This window comes from Nothobranchius furzeri, chromosome 6, assembly GCF_043380555.1.
Source record: "Nothobranchius furzeri strain GRZ-AD chromosome 6, NfurGRZ-RIMD1, whole genome shotgun sequence".
Lineage (NCBI taxonomy): Eukaryota > Metazoa > Chordata > Actinopteri > Cyprinodontiformes > Nothobranchiidae > Nothobranchius > Nothobranchius furzeri.
Window position 1 is genome coordinate 42382341 of NC_091746.1, and position 14240 is coordinate 42396580.

Here is a 14240-nt window from a genome sequence, read left to right on the forward strand (position 1 = left end):
AATATGTTAAACAGGAAAGTCTTGTGAGTTTGTTAAACTTTGAATGAAGTCTCTAAGATTAAAGGAACCCGGTAGAGGTTTAGGTCAAAAACGTGATGGGAATTTGCTAAAAATTGACCAATCCCATTCATTTCAATGGGAAAATTTTTTCAGAAAAAGCTTAATAACTCGAAACATTTTAAAGATATCAATGCCAAAAGTAATAGCCGGAAAGAGCTTGACGATCTGAACGTTTTGATATAAAATTTTTGAAATAGTTAAAAATTTGAAGGAGTAGAAATGGTTCAAACAGTGTACGGAAGCAGAATAAGAAAAACAGGAAAACAATAGTTTGAATGCTTAACAAAATGCTTAACAAAAGCATTCAAACAATTAACTCACAAAACCAAATGGAAAGGAACAACTCATAACATTTATTGCTGCTTTGTCTACAGGTTTTAGAGCATCAACTAACTGTCATAAAATTAACTAATTTCATTTGAAAATCCATATTTTCAGAAAAGGAACTTGAGTCTTTTCTCCTGAAGCAATGGCTTGCAGGTAATACCCTTGCCCGAGGTCTGAATCGCTGCAGACTTGGGTGAAGTGCAGATTAAGGGTGCAATGGGGGCGTGGTCAACTTCCGCACTTGAGAATCGGGACACCCTATGCACTCACACCCTTGGCCGGGAATGCACATTTGAAGGGTACAAGTGCAAGTATTGAGATTGGGCCTAATACTTAAAGTGACAGTGTGTCTTTTTTCCTGGCGATAGGGGGCAGTAGATACCTAAATTGTTGCAAGCAAGCAGAATTTTTGCGATAGAGAAGGACCTTACCAACCCTGGGGAGTGCAAACTTCTGCAAAATAACAAGCACATCAGACCCTTTCATCACTAGAAACAAGTGATGTCACGGTCTGCCTCTATCAACAGGTGAGGTAACCTGGCAGTCAGCGGTTTGTGTTGCAGGTGGGCATGGCACGAGCTCCAGCTGATCCTGATTCCGCTAATCAGAGGGCCAGGGGATTTAAAGAGCGGTGCGACACAACTCCAGTGCTGGTTGATACTCTCACCAGGGTAGCTTCTAGCCCAGTACATTACCTGATCTTCCAACAAACTTGTTCTATGAGATCCTGTATGCTAGTTTCTAGTATCGTGCCTCACATCCTCTAACCATGCCTGGAGTTGTTTTCTTCGTCCCCTCGCTCAGGATCCTCCGGCCTCCACTCTCCATCGCTCTGCCTGCCTGCCTGCCTGCCAACCTACACCCTGGACTCACATAACCTTCTCCTGTCCACCCTCTCTACAACCATCGGACCTGCCGCCTCTCTTCCACTGAACTTCACCCAGTCCACCACCGCTAAGAACTGGTTTAAGGCCATAAGAACAATTCAAATAACAAACTTATTATTCTCTTGGTTCTCTGGTTCCGCCTCGTATTCACGCTTGTTTATTCTTTCTTTTTAGATTTCTGGTCCATCCCTGTTCCTGCTTTTTCTGGAGCAGCGCCCTTAGTTTTTCCTTAGCTTCATTTAATAAAATATTGTACTCTTTTTACTTACCTGGTTTTCACGTGTGGTTCTTTATGTCCTGGGTTAAGCACCTTGCCCACAACATGACAAGTGAAGAGGAAACTGTGTAAAACAACAACACTTAATAATGTTGAAAGTTTTTTTAATCATTTGTTACAAATCAGTAAATGCATTGTGTCCTCATGGGCTCCCATAGAAGGAAACATGGCATCTAACATGGCATTGCCACAGACTTAGTCCCGCTCCCATGTATTTTAGACCTGATTTTTATGGTTGTATGTTAGAAAGCCGGCAATATTTTTCAAGAACTGGGCATCATTTCATTCATTTTAAACAACATTTTGATGGATATTTTCAGAAACTAATGGTAAAAACAATACATTGTCTCTTTAACTCATTTAGGTGTTTTTTTTAGGCAGACAATTACAGTTCCTGAAACTTAAACAAAATCAATGCAGAATCTACAAACCACAGGGCATCTTGAAAAAATGCCAGCTCATTTCACCTGCAGACTCCCGCAAGGTCCCGTTTTAGTACATGCACCAGTTTTTAACTGTGCACATTACTACATTTGACTTGACTAGATAATTTTGATGAGTGACCTGCAGTTGACTTAATGAAAAATCAAATATAGGGGCTAATAAAAAAGGGAATGATGGCAATTGAGTAAAAAAAAAAGCATTCATGATATAATAATTTTTTTGATATATGGCTGTATAAGTATAAATATAGTATTACGTCTTTATATGTACAAATGAAGTTCTATTCAAACTTAGTCATACAAGTAAGGCTGTTTTAGTAAAACAAATTACTTTACTGGTTTCAATTAAATATAGCTCAGAACGGGAAGAAAAAAAATAATTATGTTGAACGATTAAGACAATTAAAATCATCACAAATACCTCCAGCTCAGCAAATAAATTCTGAACTTATTTCGATACAAATCATTATTTGTGTCATGCACATGCACAGTGCCCACACACATCCCTTCCTCACACTCACTGTCTTGTGCGATTCCTTCTCCTGCTTCTCTGCTTGCTATTATTGGTTTTGTTTCCTGTTATCCATTCATTGTCTTGCCCCCTGTTGATTTTTTTTACCTCAGTGCCTTTGCTTTGTCCAGAATAATGACTGCGCACAAAGCACTGATGCCTCTACATGCTTGGCGGCTCCAGCAGCAGGGTTGACAGGGCAGATGAATTGAAATTCACCTGTCTGATTACTTTCTATCCTCATCTCTTGTTTCCTCTCTCCTTGACCTGTTTTTTTTACCTCTTTTGCATCATTTTTTGTAATCTGATATACCAGAATAAATGGTTATACAAAATCTATAAAGTTGGCATGATGATGATGATGATGATGATGATGATGATGATGATGATGGGGCAATGACAATGGCAATAACAATGATGGTGATGATAAAAACAACAATGATGATTATGATAATGGCAACAATGATGATGATGATAATGACAACGGTGGTGATGGTGGTGGTGATGATGATGATGATGATGATGAAGATGACTATGATGATAACGCTGATGACGATGATGATGATAAAAAATGATGATGATGGTAATGACCATGATGATGATGACGATGATGATGGCAATGACAACGATGGTAATAACGATGATGATGATCATGATGGCAATGACCATGATGATAACGATGATGATGGCAATGACAACGATGATGATGATGATGATGATGATGATGATGATGATGATGTTGATGACAACTTCACAAAAAAACATCAAAGAATCAGGTCAGAGACATTTGGACTTCATGTCACTAAACTGGCATTTTGATTGTTTTGTTTTGTTTTACACAATCAATTTAAAATGTCTAGTCCTCCTCCCACAAATAGATCCACTGGCACACTGACTTGTGAACTATGTAAACGTTTCAAATCGTTTGCTAACAGACATTTTAACATCTCATAACTTCTTTAGCAAATTAATGAATTAAGATGTAAACATGTTTGTTTGTAAACTAAGCAAACTAGTTAATTCTATGAAGACCTCTGCAAGCCCCCTTGACATCTTACCCTCATCTTTGTTTAAAAATGCTTTTCAGTCCATCGGTCCCAGCATGCTCTCTTTAATAATTGCTTTTCAGGTCAGGTCCCTGCTTACTTTAGGAATGCTGTAATCTACCTGCTTCTTAAAAAGTTGAGTCTTGGCCCCTCTCTCCATAGCAGCTTCAGACCCATCTCTAAACTTCCGTTCATCTCCAAGATCTTGGAAAAGGTTGTGGCTAGACAACTCACAGCTGCTCTTGATGAACATAACATCTATTATAGTTTCCAGTCAGGTTTTCATAGAGCTCATTCTACTGAAACAGCTCTTCTTAGGGTCTCTAATGACCTTCTGACTCACAGTGATGCAGGAGGCTGTTCTGTTGTGGTGCTGCTGGACCTGACTGCAGCCTTTGACACTGTTGACCATCACCTGCTACTGGATAAGCTGAGAGAAGGGGTAGGCCTATCAGGATCTGCTCTAGAGTGGTTCTCCTTATATCTGTCTGAGCGTTCTTTCTCTGTGGTCGTCTTCAAGTTTAGGTCCTCCACCACATCCCTCACCCAATGTGTCCCACAAAGTTCTGTGCTGGTTCCTCTACTCTTCCTTCTCTATCTCCATACTCTTCAAAGGAATATCCCACCATCTTTATACAGATGACATCTAACTGTACATCTCCATTAAGCCCCATGAGATGTCTAAGCTGCAGCTGCTACACTCCTGCTTAGACTATATCAAAACCTGGATGGCTGGGAACTTTCAACAGCTGAATGAAGATAAGACTGAGATACTCATCTGTGCCCCAGACAAGCTGGTTCCCAAAGTCAGAGACTCTCTTGGTCAGCTTGCTTCTCACACCAAACCATCAGGAATCTTGGTGTGACCTTTGACCCAGCTCTCACCCTGGATTCTTGTGTCAGTTCTCTTGTTCACTCTTCCATCTTCAGAATGTCTGTGCTCAACTTCTGACCAAGTCCTCCAAACACACCCAAATCACCCCCACTTCTCCTCCAGCTTCACTGGTTGCCAGTAAACTTCAGGGTTTATTTCAAGATCCTGGTTCTGGTCGATATGGCCTTACATCGACAAGCACCATCATACATTGGTGATCTTCTTAGTCCCTACACCACCAGCAGGTCCCTGAGGTCCAGTGACCAAAGCCTACTGGTTGTATAGTGCACTAGGCTAAATACCAAGGGTGACAGATCATTTGTTGCTGTGGCCCCAGACTCTGGAACTCTCTCTCCCTGATCCTGAGATCAGTGGACTCAGTAGTCTCCTTTAAAAAGCAACTGAAATCTTACTTGTTCCGGCTGGCTTTTGCGTGACCTTCATCACTGCTCTCTCCTTATTTTGCTCTTTCTAACAATTTTGTCTTTCCAGCATTTACTGATTTCCTTCTTTTGTATTCATTTTCTCTCTCCCTTTCCTTACATTTTTTATCACAATTTTTGTTTATATTGGTGTAATGAAGTTAATTTGCATTTAATTAAGGACCGTAAGACATTAAGATTGCATATCGAGTATGAAATCCATCTTACGGACCACTGAGTTGTTTAACCAGAAGATTGGAACTTTTTACTGCAGGGATTAGATAACACTTTGTATTAACTGAGAGACAAGAGAAGAGAGAGAGTCCTTTAAACATTTAAGATAATTTATTACTAAATAATTGTAACAATTTAACAAGACTAACTCTACTAATGATGGATGTATCTGTTTGAATGAGGTGTGAGATGGATGGTGTGTGTGTGAATGAGTGTTATTCAGAACTCTCGTGTCCGGAGAAGCAAGTCTGAGTGGGAGATGGTGTTTCGATCCTAACTATGATCAGAGTTGACCAGAGTAGTCATAAACACGAGACACCATTTTTGTTGCATCCACACATACCCTCAGGGAGACCTCCAACGATGGATCCAGAATGTCAGGTCCACGGACCCTCCTTTCAGTACTGGAGCCAGTGGTACAACGTCACAGCACGACAAACTAGTCCAGGGCCGGCTCTAGGTAATTTGGTGCCCAAGGCGAGACTGCCCATGACCCCCCCCACCCCCTGCCTGCATGCCTCTCACCCAAACCCAAGTCCACCCACCCACCACACACTGGAAAAAGCAACTCCACAGTTATTCCTTGGTTACTAATTTTTTATTTTAAATATTCACACAGCAACTCTTTAAGGTCAACAGCCTGAAGTATAAATGTAAGCTTGAAAGATAAGTAACCTGAGAATATTACAATAACCAACAGCTCAAAATGTTGAGCAAATGTCATTGGAGGATGCAAAATCAAAAGCAGCATTAAACTGTGCAATCAAAAGCAAAACTCAAATATCAAAGTGTCATCATAAAGAAAGTTCTACTTTCCATTTTGTTCAACTGCTGTGGCCAGTCAGCAGGATCCATGGGGCCAGCAGCTCATACATGTTCACAGACATCTGTTGAAGCTGATGATGTCTGTTGGCTGTTGGATTGGAGCACTGAGTCTGCTGGTGTTGGGTTCTTTTTCTGTGAGAAAATAAACACACACACACACACACACACACACACACACACACACACACACACACACACACACACACACACACACACACACACACACAAAGCAACTTAACCCTCTGATGCATGAATTACTTAAAGAACAGTGTCACTTTCATGTTCAATATTCCTCAGTCATGTGCAGTGATGCTTTTCATTATTTTTAATGTTAATGGACTTTTTATTTTATTGATCTTTTTTTTTTAATCTGTTCTATGAAAACCTGAATAAAATGATCAAAAACAGGTGGAAGTGAGCGCATCCATGGGGAATATTTGAAAAAACGTATGTCTCACTCTCAGGTGCTCTTCAGCATCAAATAAATCGTAGAATATGAGGAAGAAGAACTGGTGATCTGAGGCACTCTTAGGATTTCATTTATTAAACAAGGAAACACCGGCGCGTTTCTGTATGACCTTCTTCAGGGCATAAACCTTTCTGCCCTGAAGATGACTCACTAATGTCACAAAAACTAATGTCCATCCTTTTTTACTAATTTACAGCCTAATAACATCTTAAGGAGACAATTTCAGATGTGCATGTTCAGATTATTTATTATTCTCAATGCTAAATCAATGCTGCACTGATTGTGCCAAAAACAAGTGTCTGGTATGGATTTTAATTAATTAATTTTGCATATCGATATATGTGATAAGCCGTTTATTTGAAAAAGTCCGTTTCTACTGCTGATTACAAATAGCCTAACAAGTAACTTACTCACCTGGTTCTTGATGCTGGGATTGTAGCTCAGTAAATGTGCTGCTGCGTCATGCCTGGATAGAAGACGCTGCAGCATAAACAAGAAAGAGACGGTATAAGATGTCATGCTGTGTTTAGGCAGTTCTCATTCCCCACCGGGCCCGGTCCAGCGGGGGAGTCACCGCCATGGCCGCGGCGGTGCCGCCCGCCCGATGTGTCGGACAAAGTTGAAAATTTGCTACACCCACACCTAACGCTCTTCTGATATGAAAATATTATATTCATATTGTATGCGTACTTAAAACTTGAATCGAAGTTCATAAAAAGGCTGCAATCATACTCCAAAAACCAGTAAAAAATCTTACATTCTTCATCATCACAATGAGACTCAACAGGTGTAAAGACAGTCCCGCCCCCCCGGTGTCAACAGGTGCCTGTGTGGCTGCAGATATTGTCTCATAGCATCTGGACACGACAATTCAAAAGTAAAATTAATTGGTTAAAGTTATGAGATACCGTATTGTGTGTGTAAACAGCTAGCGAGGGTCCGTCCGTGGACCGTGCGTGGCAGGAGAGGCAGTTAGCTACAATGCTAACGCAAAAAGTTCCTTTGCCAAATTTATAAAGTCTACATACCTCTGCTTTGGGCCCGTTTATTTTCTTCTTCCTTCTTTCGCTTCCAGAATGCTGATCCTGATGGCTTAGGTGTTCTTTTCATCATAAAAGATATCAAAAGTTTCAACTCAACGACAACAGGATGTCCCACAGTAACCACGCACGTGATCTACGGCAACCTTAACGGTCAAATGCTTCGGAGCGGTGGCCCAAGCGGGAGCTCGTCATGCAGCCAGATTATTAGAATTTAAATATTGATGTTTTAATTTCATGTCATTTCAGAGGGGAATTTTGAGTATGTAGAGAGTGCATTTCATATAACAAACAAATTTAATTAACGTTTTTTATTTTATTTTTTTTTATAAATTTTGCACCCTATCCATCAGATGGCACCCCAGGCGGCCGCCTGTGTCGCCTGTCGACAAAGCCGGCCCTGAACTAGTCCTTGGATTGTCTCAAGGTATAAAGCGACAGGTGGTTCACAGCGTCAAAAGGGACCTCCTTGGGTCAGCGAGTTCAGCTTTTATTCTGAAAGGAACCGTTGCTTGGTCGGTAAAATGCAACAGGTTTTTCCAGCTTGTTAGTTCTCAGCTTAAAAAGGGAAGTCCGGATGGCCGGTCCGATTACTCCGCTTAGCATGCGGTGAACTCCAGTGAGATCTTGAGAACTGAACTAAGATGGCTTTGGAACTGGTTTCATTAATCCAGATGTTTGTAATTCTGGTCGAATCAAACGTTGGCAGATTTATAAACACCACAGAGACTATGCCTCGATTCAGCCTAGGAAGGTTTTGATTGGATCAGTACATGTGTCATGCGATTGTTTACATTACATGTGTCAGTGTGTCTAGTGAACTAGATTAAGTCATTCAGTTATTAAAACATATTAATCATAACATTGTGATATCACAGATCGGTGATATTGTGTTATTGACTAACAGTTGTTTTGATTAGCTTTATTAAAAACAGAGTTATTTCATTTAATAAAAGAAAAGAGTCTTTTAATCGTCTTTCTTCTCTTGCTGGAAAGTAAACAGTTTAGAAGCAAATGCATGACCTTGAGGCTGTCTCATGCACTCGAGCACTGTTTCAGAGACATCTGTGGGAAGAGGTTAAATCCTTGGTGGCAATAGCTCCTTCATCACGTTACATTGGTTTTTTTGAAGAGGCTCGTGGTTTTTATCTTGAGAGGCATTTTATAAAAAAATAAAATAAAAATTCATCATTTTTCACACACTGGGTCTCTTGCTGCTGTAGGACCTCAGGTTTTCCTAATAAATGTATACACAAGCTTCCATGAATTTTAGTGATAATTTTGGCTCAAACTGTCTTCAAAACTGAGACAGAAGGGTCTCATTCTCAATCTCCTTTACAAATGTAAAGTTTGTGTCATGTAATATTCAGGATTATTTTTCAATATATTTTTTACAGAAACAATCGATCTGATGCTTAGTTTTAGTCTGTGTTTTTGGCTGCCTTTGTAGGTTTGCTGTGGTTGCCACGGTATTCTATTTAACTACTTACAGATAACTACACTTTTTGCTTATTTTTTAACTTCATCTGAAATTTCTATGTAATCAGTGCTTAATTTGGCATTTATTATTTCCAGTATGTCAGTGTGTGTGTGTGTGTGTGCGTGTGTGTGTGTGTGTGTGTGTGTGTGTGTGTGTGTGTGTGTGTGTGTGTGTGTGTGTGTGTGTGTGTGTGTGTGTGTGTGTGTCTGTCTGTCTGCCTGTCTGTGCACTGTGCGGCCATATGCACTTACACTCACTGGCCACTTTATTGAGTGCACCTGGTACCGGGTTGGCCCCGGTTTTGCCTTCAGAACTGTCTTCATCCTTTGTGGCATAGGTTCAACAAGGTACTGGAAAAATTCCTCAGAGATTTTTGTCCAAATTGACATGATAGCATCACGCAGTTGCTGCAGATTTGTCGGCTGCACATCCATGATGCAAATCTTCCGTTCTACCACATCCCAAAGGTGCTCCACTGGATTGAGATCTGGTGACTGTGGAGGCCATTTGAGTACAGTGAACTCATTGTCATGTTCAAGAAACCAGCCTGAGATGATTGGAGCTTTATGACATGATGCATTATCCTACTGGAAGTAGCCATCAGAAGATGGGTACCCTGTGGTCATAAAGGGTTGGACATGGTCAGCAACAATGCTCAGGTAGACTTTGGCATTGCAACAATGATCAGTTAGTACTAGATGGCCAAAATGTGCCAAGAAAATGTCCCCCACACCAATCACCAGCCTGAACTGTTGATACAAGGCAGGATGGATCCATGCTTTCATGTTGTTGACACCAAATACTCACCTTACTATTTGAATGTCGCAGCAGAAATTAAGACATCAGAACAGGCAACATTTTTCCAATCTTCTATTGTCCAATTTTGGTGAGCATGTGTGAATTGTAGCCTCAGTTTCTACTTCTTAGCTGACAGGAGTGGCACCTGGTGTGGTCTTCTGCTGTTGTAACCCATCTGCCTCAAGGTTTGACATGCAGTGTGTTCAGAGATGCTCTTCTGCATATCTTGGTCGTAACAAGTGGTTGTTTGAGTTACTGTTGCCATTTTCCTCGGACCTCTGGCATCAACAAGGCATTTTTGCACACATAACTGTTGCTCACTGGATGTTCGGACCATTCTCTGTAAACCCTAGAGACAGTTGTAAGTGACAATTCCAGCAGTAAATCAGCAGTTTCTAAAATACTCAGACCAGCCTGTATGGCAACAACAACCATGCCACGTTCAAAGTCACTTAAATCACCGATCTTCCCCATTCTGAAGCTTGGTTTAAACTGCAGCAAATCCTCTTGACCATGTCAACATGCCTAAATGCACTGAGTTGCCACCATGTGATAGGCTGATTACTAACAATCAGTTGGACAGGTTTACCCAATAAAGTGACCAGTGAGTGTACTCTCCACTTCATGTATGGTTACATTTAACATTGCACGTTTAAAAAGCCGTGGAGAAAGGGCTTTCTCTATCTGTGCACCGAAGCTGTGGAACGCATTACCACTGCTAGTGAGGCAAGCACCAACAGCTAGCATTTTTAAATCACGCCTGAAAACTCACTACTTCAACCTAGTGTATACCACATAATTACAAACCTCACTTACATCTGCACTGTTTAAAAATGGACTCCACAATTATCGACTTCCGTACTATTGAGGTTCTTTTTTAAAATGTTTTTCTAATTTTTTATTCACCCTGTGTCTTGTTGATTTTTACCTGTTATTTTTGGAAATTTTGTTGTATTTCCTTTTTATCTTTTATCTGTGTTCGACATGTTTGTATAAAGCCGGTTTAATTAACTAACATTTTTAGTGTACAGCGCCTTGTTTGGTTGTAATGCCTTGTGAATGCGCTTTATAAATAAAATTGGATTGGATTGGATTGGATTTAAGGGTAAAAAGACCTAAAGACTCAAAGAAGAGTTCAGTGCCTACCATGATGCCTCATTTATCTTTCATACTGCTCTTTATACTCTATAGATGACAGGTTTTGTGCTCATTCATGAAATATTTCTGTGTGTGTATTATTGCAGGTTTTATTTACCCTCTTCTGCCGGGATCCTTGAGAATGATCTCAAACACGTTTGTCCTAATCTCCATTTGCAATAGTTTTGTAAGATCTACTCAGTTTCAAAAGCATTTTTTAGATCTGTTTAGGTTACTTTCATGTCCAGCATTAATGAACCACATCCAAGTGGATACTTTTAGGGCCGTTCACTGAAATAATCAATACTTTTGAAGATGTGTGTTTGCATAGAAAGGAGATGAGAAGCTGTTGTCAGGTGTGTATGCAGCAAGCCCACCCTAAGAATAAAAGGTGTAATGTCCAGCCTCGAGCATCTGAAAATGATTGCTGTGCCTGGCACCTGGGAATGCTGTCTCTCAGCAGGAATTGGCATGGGGCCAGGAGCTCCTCTAAGAGCCAGGTGTTGTTTTATTTATCTGAAAGCGCAAGTGACCTTTCTAGAAGAATGCAGCTGAGAGATCAGCCTCACAGGGTTGTCTGATCACCCCCGACCCCTCCCTCTTTTGTCGCACACCTCACTGTGAAGGATGCAATTGAGAGCCATGAGCCAAAGTCTGCCTTCAGAAAGTCACAGGAAAAACAAACCCAGGATGAATCTTTACATTTTGTTCAATTCAATTCAATTCAAAAATACTTTAAATGTTTAAATGTGAGACAGTGTGGAGTTGGAATTGCTAATGAATGCCTCCCCAGGAGGCATGCCCTTTGGTTTACTTTATGGCACAACGTGCTTCTGAATATCGCAAATCACATTATAAATGAGTTCTTTGAAACTTGGTAATATTTAGGAAAATGTATTTGTATTTATTTTTAACAGTCTAACTGAAAATATATTCCAATAAAAAGAAATGTTAAAAAATGTATACACTAAAAAAAAACTATAGCGTTTAGACATGTAATCAGGAATCAATATATTATAAAGCATCAACTTTTCAATAAAATAGCATTGAAGTGTTTTCAATGTGCATTTGTTTATTCCACTTAAGCTTAATATAGATTAGATCTGTCTTAAAAATGTAAATTCTCTGTAGTTTTCCCTGCTGCTTTTCTTTAAACTGAACAGAACCAGTGTACTGCAGGTTATATGTTTTGTTTTACATTTTTCTATTTAAAAAAATTATTTAATCTATTACAAGTCAGCATGCACTGTGCTGCACATCTGCCTCTGTGCTGGTGAAGTTGTGGGTCTGGAGGATGAGCCTGAGGAAGATGTGTGTCGAGGTCAGCGGTGCTCTGTCCTGAAGGAGGTACCAGCAGACCACCACTATTGTTAACAGACAAGTCATTCACAGATATGTAACAGACGTCGTCTGAGCCAGCCCAGCAGTCCCTGTAGATGGACGATGGAGTGGACAGTGAGAGGAAGTGTCCCAAAGCTCTCTCTGCAGACCATCCTGTATGATGTTCCTCTGACCAGAAACTTTCAGCCACGGGTCTGTTCCAGCCCTCCATCCACGTCTGGATCCTCCTGCAGCAGATCCAGCTGCACTGTTAAAAGACTTCCTGTTCGCTCAGTTTAAATAAATGATCCAGGAAGAGTGACTCAGGTTAATCCTGCTTTAACCATACATAACTGGTCCATACTGGTTTTGATCTGTAAATAAGTGTAACGTATTATAAATAATCTTGTCTCCTTACCTTCTTTTCATTTTCTGTTCATGTAACATGTTCAAAAACATCTGTAATAATAAAACTGGTGATAAAATCAATGTACTCAAATAACATTAACAAGATGACAGTAGAAGGCCTCTCTCCCAGGATGACCAACAGGTAAAGCCTCTCCTGACCCTGGACACCTGCAGTCCTACAGAGAAAACCGCAGGTGACAAAAAGGCAATAAACACATTTTTACATTTATCCACATGAGAAGATAAAACTTTTATTCTTCACTCAAACACTTTTTACTTCATTAAAACGTGTCAGCTGTGTAAATCCCTGAATGTAAAACTACTTTTCACAGAAGAACTACTGTGGTTGTGTGTGTAAACAGCTTCACTCTTCACCTCTAAGCTTAATAAAAACGCTTCTTTGCTACGTTGTCCTTAAAACAAATGACAAGTTTAATTTGCCACACACACACACACACACACGAATAACTGGGACCTGTGAAACAAACTCGTTCTGGCTGATTTTTCCCTAAAATGTAATTTAAAAAACAAATATACAAACCAAAAATGTCTCTAAACTGAACCGCTTTAAGCTTTTTAGATTTCTACAGCTAGTTTTGAACAAACTTAAGTTTAAAACTTCGTAGCTCTCCCCATTTTCTCTTCCTGTTGAAAATCCACAGCCGGCGCGCAAATCATGCTGGGATAGCCTTGTTCTGTGAGGATACAACAGACCCGTCCTCGAAATGTGGGTGGAGCGAGGACGAGAGAATGAGCATTCTTGGAATTCAGACAGTACTCGTCGCTGTGCTGACGTCATCGACCTCAAAATGCACTCTTACAAGCATCCTTCCTGTGGATTCAGACACACCCATAGTGTTGCAAGGTTAGCTAACGTTAGTGTTAGCATTTCCAGCAGCAAAACCCTCGACTGCTGCGGCTGTTGAGAGTTGACTCTCTTCATCCAGATCCGTAGGTTTTTGTGGGTCTGAGATCACTTCCAAAGATTCATTCCTTTCTGACTGAACCCGTGGAAATTTGGGCAACAATAACGGATCCATTTTACCACTAGCTCTACCTTTCACTCATTTGCAGATGGAAAGTGAGGTCAATTTCCTGTTTTGGTTTACGTTTTTACTATCTATATGATAATTTACTGATTATTTTTGTTTTGTATGTTACATATTATCACATCCACACATTAAATTAAAATTAAATTGTAAAAAAAAAATCTAATATTTACTTGGGGGTGCTATGGGGGTGCAATGACTAATCAAGGGGCAACTATAGCGCCCCCTGGCACCGCCACCGACTTTTACTTCCACCTAAAACATTCAAAGGGTTGCATGTTAACTGGAAATGTCTGATGTTATGATTTTTGCCACAGCCCTTCCCACTGAAAGAAATATCCGTTCTCTTGACAAAGACCCTTTACATTCATATGGTTTAAAGCCACCAGGGAGGACTAACGTTTCTCTCATGTTCAGACAAATCAATAACAAATAAAACCTGCTTATAATTTTGAGTCGTATCCTCTAAATTTAGTTTCAAAATGCATTGAAACAATGACTTGTCATTAAAATCAAATTGTGTTGTTCCATCCACTCAGTAGGACTTCAATCCTCCATGAAAAATCAATTTGCACCACTTATTTACATTGAAATCAAGGTCGGCGGGTCACCAACAGCATTGTTTGGAAATTT